Raw genomic sequence first — 7,023 nt, 5'->3', positions numbered from 1 at the left:
AACAGATGCTCTTTTTGAAATCTACAAGCATTAGTGTCAGGCTCACTTGAATAATAAATTCGTAGTTTGGCATGCAACGTTCTGGTGATCTGTAGTGTCCTTAATTGTAGAACAAGCCTGGGATTAGTTTACTCTTAGATCTTTCATGGTGCAGACATTCAACTGATAGAGGCTTAGAGTAAAGCAATGTAGGCTCTACATTTAAGCATTTATTGTTGTATGAGTTATTTTGTAGCGGTGCTTTCAATAATTGCAGTTGCACAAACTTTATACGAAATAAATGTTTAACACATTGCAGGTGCTAATACAGAAAATATTTTTTTAACTATATTTTACTTGTGTAATTCATCATGCGATCAAATATTATTACTATAAACATATGATTGTTTGTTTATGTCATGGACCATGCATGGTTAATTAATTTATCCGATTAAATTATTTTGAGACATTCCCTGCATGAAAATATGTAAAAGTATAAAAAAACAATTCTACATGGATCTCAGTATATGCACACACTGGTCATATTAACTAATACGGTTTAGTATTGACTTTATGTTTTAATAACTTAGAAAGTCCAGAATAATTTTTTTGCGAACAAAGACTCAACTCTTGGTCATCCGGCTTCCACCAGTTTCATACTTTTCTATGTATTCATCCTACATATATTTGCAGATGCAGAAACATTCAGTGTCATATATGAGTCATGCTTGAATTCCAGTGGATATTTTATATCTTTATAAAAAGCACACATCAAACACAACTATTTCCCGTGTAGCCTTTAATAGACTGTTGGTGCAAGTGCTGTTAGCGAGCGCTGACAAAGGCCGGCACGGCACACAAGGGGGTGGGTGGCCAACACCACGCCCGGCCGCCTTTGTCTCCCAAAGGTAATGCTTTACACGCCGTACCAGGTACTCATTTGAGGCTGAGTCGACCTAGGGGAGGCAAAGGACCGGTTTAGATAATCGTCACCGTGTTGCCCGTGAGCGGGATTCGAACTCGGATCGCCGGGTTCGTAGCGCAGTGCACAAACCGCTACACGACCGCTCCGCACACATTTCGGTGTATATATTATATCTGTATTAAAAAAGCGCACATTACCCACACACATATACATTTACACAGAGCATACCAATGTTTAGTCTACAAAATGTGTGCAGGCAGACCACTTAGCACCGGATTGTTATGCCTTGCATTCTGCGAGATACACGGATTCCAAGCCCCAGAGGGGCAAGGCATGGGGGCTGGGCAGTGGATTCAACTCTACCTGCCGGCCCACACAGCACGGTAAGCACATCCACCCACGAGGTGCATCACCGTCCATAGGGGCTGTCCCTGTGGAAGCAAGTGTGCAACGTTTCCATCAGCACCCAGGATTTGATGAGGCGCCTTGCTCCTGCACTCTCGTTCGTGAGTGCCCTCTTTACAGCAGGGAGCAAAACAAACTCTTGCCACGATGGTGCACCCACTGGCTATCATTGGAGGCACTGCCATTGATAGCGACGCAAAGCTTACAATTGAAATTTCTGTCTCTTAAGTGCAGTGGTATACATTAGAGGTTCTCCGATCTGTGGATCGTGGATAACTGTTGGTCTGCAAGACCGTGCGAAATGGTCTTGCCAAACTGTTGTAGATGCTAAAATTTAGAGGAGTTAAAATTTTTAATTATAAGTTATTGATGAATGGCGGTCTGCAAAAAAAACTTTTTGACGGTGGTGCACGGGTCCAGAAATGTGTGGGAACCACTGCTCTGCGTTTTGGAGTCAAAATCGGCACGAGGTGCGTGCTCATTGAGGGTGTAATAATGCATCGAGTCTCCACTATTGATAATTAACCTCGTTACACTTCCCCGACAGTGGCCGAATGGTTAAGCACTAGACTTCGAGCCCAGTCACGTGAGGTGAATTCCCAGGCATGGCGAATATCAGTAATGAACGAGATCTGATCCAGTCCTGCCGCCTTGCCTTCATCAACCCGCATTGACCAGTGTGGTAAAGTATGGTCACACAACCACCTACAACATGAGGGTAACTTCATTCTTGACAAAGGGCTGTCATTTTACGATTATGAGCATGGGGAGGACACGTCATAAGAAAGGATGATCACTGATAGTCAGGAATATAATAGCACATAGGTTTCTTTTTTTCTAGCCAGGAGATTAAATAAGGCACGTGACAAAAGAGTGCCGCTTTTGAAAGGACGACCTGGGTTACATCAAAAACAACTTAAGGACACAATATATATATTTTTATAAATTCTAATTGCACAAAATGTGATCAAAGTAGTTGAAACAATGGTGCAAGTTAACCTCCAACCCATCTGTATGCATGGACACGCCACAGGTTGTGTGCGTTGGAAAACTGTGTAGGTACTCTCGTCTCTTCCAAGACGTTTGTCCAGTGTGAAGGAGTAGGCCACATACCCTCGACTGCTCTCTTTAAAGGGGCTCTCTAGCACTCTCTGTAGTGGGATGCCCTTCCACCTACAGTGATGTGAGCACGAAATTGCAGGGCTGCCCCTTTACATTTTACTGTATATATTCAATAAATCGGTTATACCAAATTCCTGTTTCATGATTTACATATCAGTGTGTTTCTGCTGTGCGCTGTTTGAAAAGGTGATTTAGTCTAAGTCTCAGCGCCTGAGCTCTTAACACAGAATTCTCAGAATCATAACACTCCCCAGCACAAGGCTTTCACTGTGATGTGAAATCCATATTGTTTATAACTCTGGCAAAGGTTCTTTGCTCGGTCTCAAATCTGCCAAAACACACGTGAATAATGACGACCTGTGGCAATCACTGGGATTAAACAAAGGAAGAAAACCTTGTTACACAACTGGACAACAAGAGTAACATTTTCACTGTGGAAGATGGATAAGTGCATGATTCATTTGCTTAAAATAAACCGCATGCCTATAAAATGGTACAAAAATAGAGATTTCCTAAATCGGTAGTGAACCCTTTCATTTTCAGAATTTGTGGGTAGCTTTCCTCATTCCAGGGTTTTAGGTGAAAGTTAAGGAATTGAACATCTATAGGGACGAGACTCATGTAATAACGATCGACCCAGGTGGCTACTGCCAATATCAATGAAGGCAACGGTGCAGCCCCCTGCCAATGCGTTGTCACATCACCGCTGGTGGAAAGGGATTCCACTCAATTGAGCTCAAAAGAGCTCCTCCAGTGGGGATCTGGTCTCCTTTTCTACGCTCGCCAGACAACTTGGAACAATTGGAAGTAACCACGCCTTACCGCACCGTACACAACCTGTCGATCAACTCACTGTGGTGTACCCATTTGTAATGCTGGGTAGACAGAGGAAGGTGGGGGGGGCATTTTATGAATCTTGCCTATCAGTTTCACTGCCATGGCAGGAGTACGAACCAACGGACCTGTGGATTTGTAATACAGCAATGTGTGGCTCAGTGGTCATCGCACTGCACCGTGCACCCTGAAGTCGATTCTTAACCACAGCCACCATCAGTAGTGGTCGCCAATGGAACCAGTCCTGGGTGTCCTCGCTCCACCAGCCTGCACTGGCCAGAATAGTGAAGTATGGTCAAAGCAACCCCCTTAGCCAACAAGGCGTGGGGGGCCTTTACCTGCCATTGTATTTATAAAGGGTTGTTCTCGACCAGTATTCATCATTTATGAGCCATAATGACAAGTCAATTAAGTTAATAATTTGCTGTAGAATCCTTAACAATGGCCATTTGAATGTTTTCAATTGGCACACTTTTTTAACTTACATACAGCTTTGTTTACAAGGAAAGTGTCATTAAGCTGCACAGGTTTTTTTTTACAAGAAAGAGGAACCCTGCTTCACCTTTTACCCTGCACTGCAGCTCTTCATTACTGGCGGTTAATTTGCCAGCAAACGACATGTTTACGGGTCACGCCATGGGTGCATGTGTTGGTGAATGTAAGCCACGAAGCCCGGCGACCCGAGTTCGATTCACGCTCACGGCCAACACCAGTGACGATTATCTAAACCGGTCCTGGGGCCTCCCCTAGCTCGACTCAGCCTCAAATGTGTTCTTGGTGTGGGTTGTAAATATCGCTACTAGGGAGACAAAGGCGGCCGGGCGTGGTGCTGACCACCCACTCCCTCGGGTGCCGTGCCATCCTCCGTAGGTGCTCGCGAACAGCACTTGCCCCAATAGTCTGTTAAGGCTATTCGGGTGATATTTGTTTTGTGCGTGTGTGTTTGTTATATTACTAACGCCTCATATCCATCTCACTTATATATGCTTTTTATTAACTATGCATTGCATTGGTTTCTTTTGCACTGAAGTGTATGCATGTGTGTGTGCGGTCCTTTGGGATGCTTCCCATGATGAAAAACCTACTCTTCGTGTGCACACATGCCCATCGGTGTGGGTCTCCCGGCCTTTGCAAAGCATAAACAAACGGTGGGATGTTGATGCTTTTGGCATAGCCAGAGAGGGCCTTTTGGCAGAAAGCATTCGGTCTGCAGGGAAGCGAGGTTACCAGGCAACATGACCTCGGCGCAGACAGAAAGAACTTGCTTCAGGCAACATTTCTGCGGTCCCTTGCTGGGGCTTCTACAGTGCATTGTTCATCAATGGAATGCACAAGTAGTGTAGACATAATCATGTATATATTCCAATATGCATGAACATCTGCATATCACCAATGATAGGTAAAGGATTGAGAGTGTTGTTGCCTAATAATGTGTTGATTCATAATGGACCTAAACAGGTGTATACCTCTAAAACTTTCAATGATATATGTTATGCCTGGCAGCACCACGTAAAATAATTTGACTATTTGGAATGTTTTAGGTTCATTATGCAATCTCACTGTCTTGGAATAGTGGCTTCTTTTTTCATCCATGGGCTCACATTTTTTTATTATATCCGGCGACTCAGATAACAGAATTAAAATTAATTCACAAAAAAAATGTGAAAAGATGTGAAACAGTGTTTTATAGCTGTCATTGTTAATAGGTTGACAACAGGCTGAGGGTAGTAGTACTTGAGAAGGCACTAGCTTGTGTTTGAGTCTCAGGACCCAAACAGTGAAAGGTTTACTAAGGTGTTGGCAACTGTTCACGATGCTATTGCCTGTTACAAGTTGATTTCACGAAGAGAAGAAGAAGAGAGCTACTTTGCAGACATCTCTTGGTACGTTTTTCAAGAGAGTAGAGAGGAAACACGAGCACCAAAGGGAATTAGCATCTACATCTATAGAACATAAAGACACCATGGCACATCTACATCTGCAGAACATGGATAACCAGTGGCATCTACAGTATATCTACAAAACATGAAAAACCAGTGGCATCTACATCTGCAGAGCATGAAGAACCAGTGGCATATATATACAGGAGATTATACAACTTTTACAGCCATTCCACGTGTTTAGTGTACACGCCGTACAACATGTTTGGAATTGACAGTAGTAAAGTTGTACTTACGAACAAATCGACATACGAACAGGCCTCTGGAACCTAACTCGTTCGTCAGTAGAGGAGTCCCTGTATAAACTATTACTTTCGCACCATATGTGGCGTATATCCAATCTCTCCAAATGGGCACAATTTTGTGCCTAGATAACGCTTTTGTGTGTGACCAACATGCACAAAAGACAAGTCAATTGAAATCGTTTTTTTGGGCAGCGCAACAAGTTCCACTGTTGTTCTTCATCCCCCCCCACCTCTATCAGCTTGCACTGACCAGCGTGGTGAGCGGAATGGTCAGATGTCGCTCTTGGCTCACAAACAGGAGGGAGTTCCTCATCCAGCAGTGGATTGACACACTGGCTGTACATGTACTGTAGATATGTTGTGTGTGGCCTCTGTCCATATATTTACGAGACCTGCTATTCAGAAAGGTTATATTGGGCGGTTTGGAATTGTGTACAATTATGCAGCGTGGGTGTCTTCAAGGCCGTGCCATACTGTCTTTTGAACTCGTCTTGTTATATCTGACAACAGTACGGGTTTTATGTCATTGTGAATGTGATATAATTATGCTAAGCTGGGTATAGAAACGGAGTGCTTCAAGTAATCCCTAGCTCAGTTACATTCGAATGAGAAAAAGATGGGTGGATGGAAAGATGTATGTGCTAAGGGTCACATGGATGGTTCGACAGAGGGGGGGGGGGTGGATTTGTTTAATGATTAAATGACGATACAGTATAAATACATGTATTGCTTATTAATAACAATCTAGGCACCAACAACACTTCCTCATGCTGACATCATGATTCCCATCCAGCGCTCGACATTAGTACTGTAACCATCTGATTCATTTTCGTTGCGATCTTTAAGTGATGTATTTGCATTGCTTATTTTCCTTTTAGCTATCTACTATATATATTTTCTCAGTGCATGAAAACCCCGGATTTTTTTTACTGCCGGACAGCGTCCATAATAAACTTTTGTAATAATTGTGTGCTCTATGAAAAGGCCATTTATTTGTGATAGTCCACAATGCACAGTGTCAGCCAGCTGTTCATGCACAATGGAATTTGATGATTTTCTTCGATTTAGTTTTATGGCTGAGGCAGTGTCCTCTAACTTGGTGAAAGTGCAATGGCCCCACCTTTATTTGGTAGCCGGGTCAGGGTTAGAGGTGGTGACTTTGGCTACGCGCTTTAGGCTCGTCTTTAATGGCTTGGTGTCGAGTTTGCATTGGTTACGTACGAGCAAGCAGCAAGCAGCAAGATCCGGCCACCCGCAATTATAATTAACATCAGAGCAGCTGGAGAGAATACCAGCAGTGTGTCCCGGTCAGCAACTCTAGCTCCTCGTGTGTAGGATTCACAGCATAGCAACACATATTCTAGTTGCAGGAATGTTGTATTACAACTTAGAGGCACGTCAGCTGGTTCCCTATACTGTATACTTAAATTACGATGATTATTTTGTGTTAAAGATTATACTTAAGCACATAATTATGCACCCCTCCTCCACCAAGGCAATTCGATTATCACCATTCAGAGTTGTGATCTGATTGAACTGTAGTGGCCTCTGGTGTCTGTCGGGGTCACATAAA

Source organism: Lampetra fluviatilis, chromosome 1 (assembly GCF_964198595.1).
Source record: "Lampetra fluviatilis chromosome 1, kcLamFluv1.1, whole genome shotgun sequence".
Lineage (NCBI taxonomy): Eukaryota > Metazoa > Chordata > Hyperoartia > Petromyzontiformes > Petromyzontidae > Lampetra > Lampetra fluviatilis.
The sequence above is the reverse complement of the archived record's forward strand: the minus strand, read 5'-3'. Positions refer to the sequence as shown.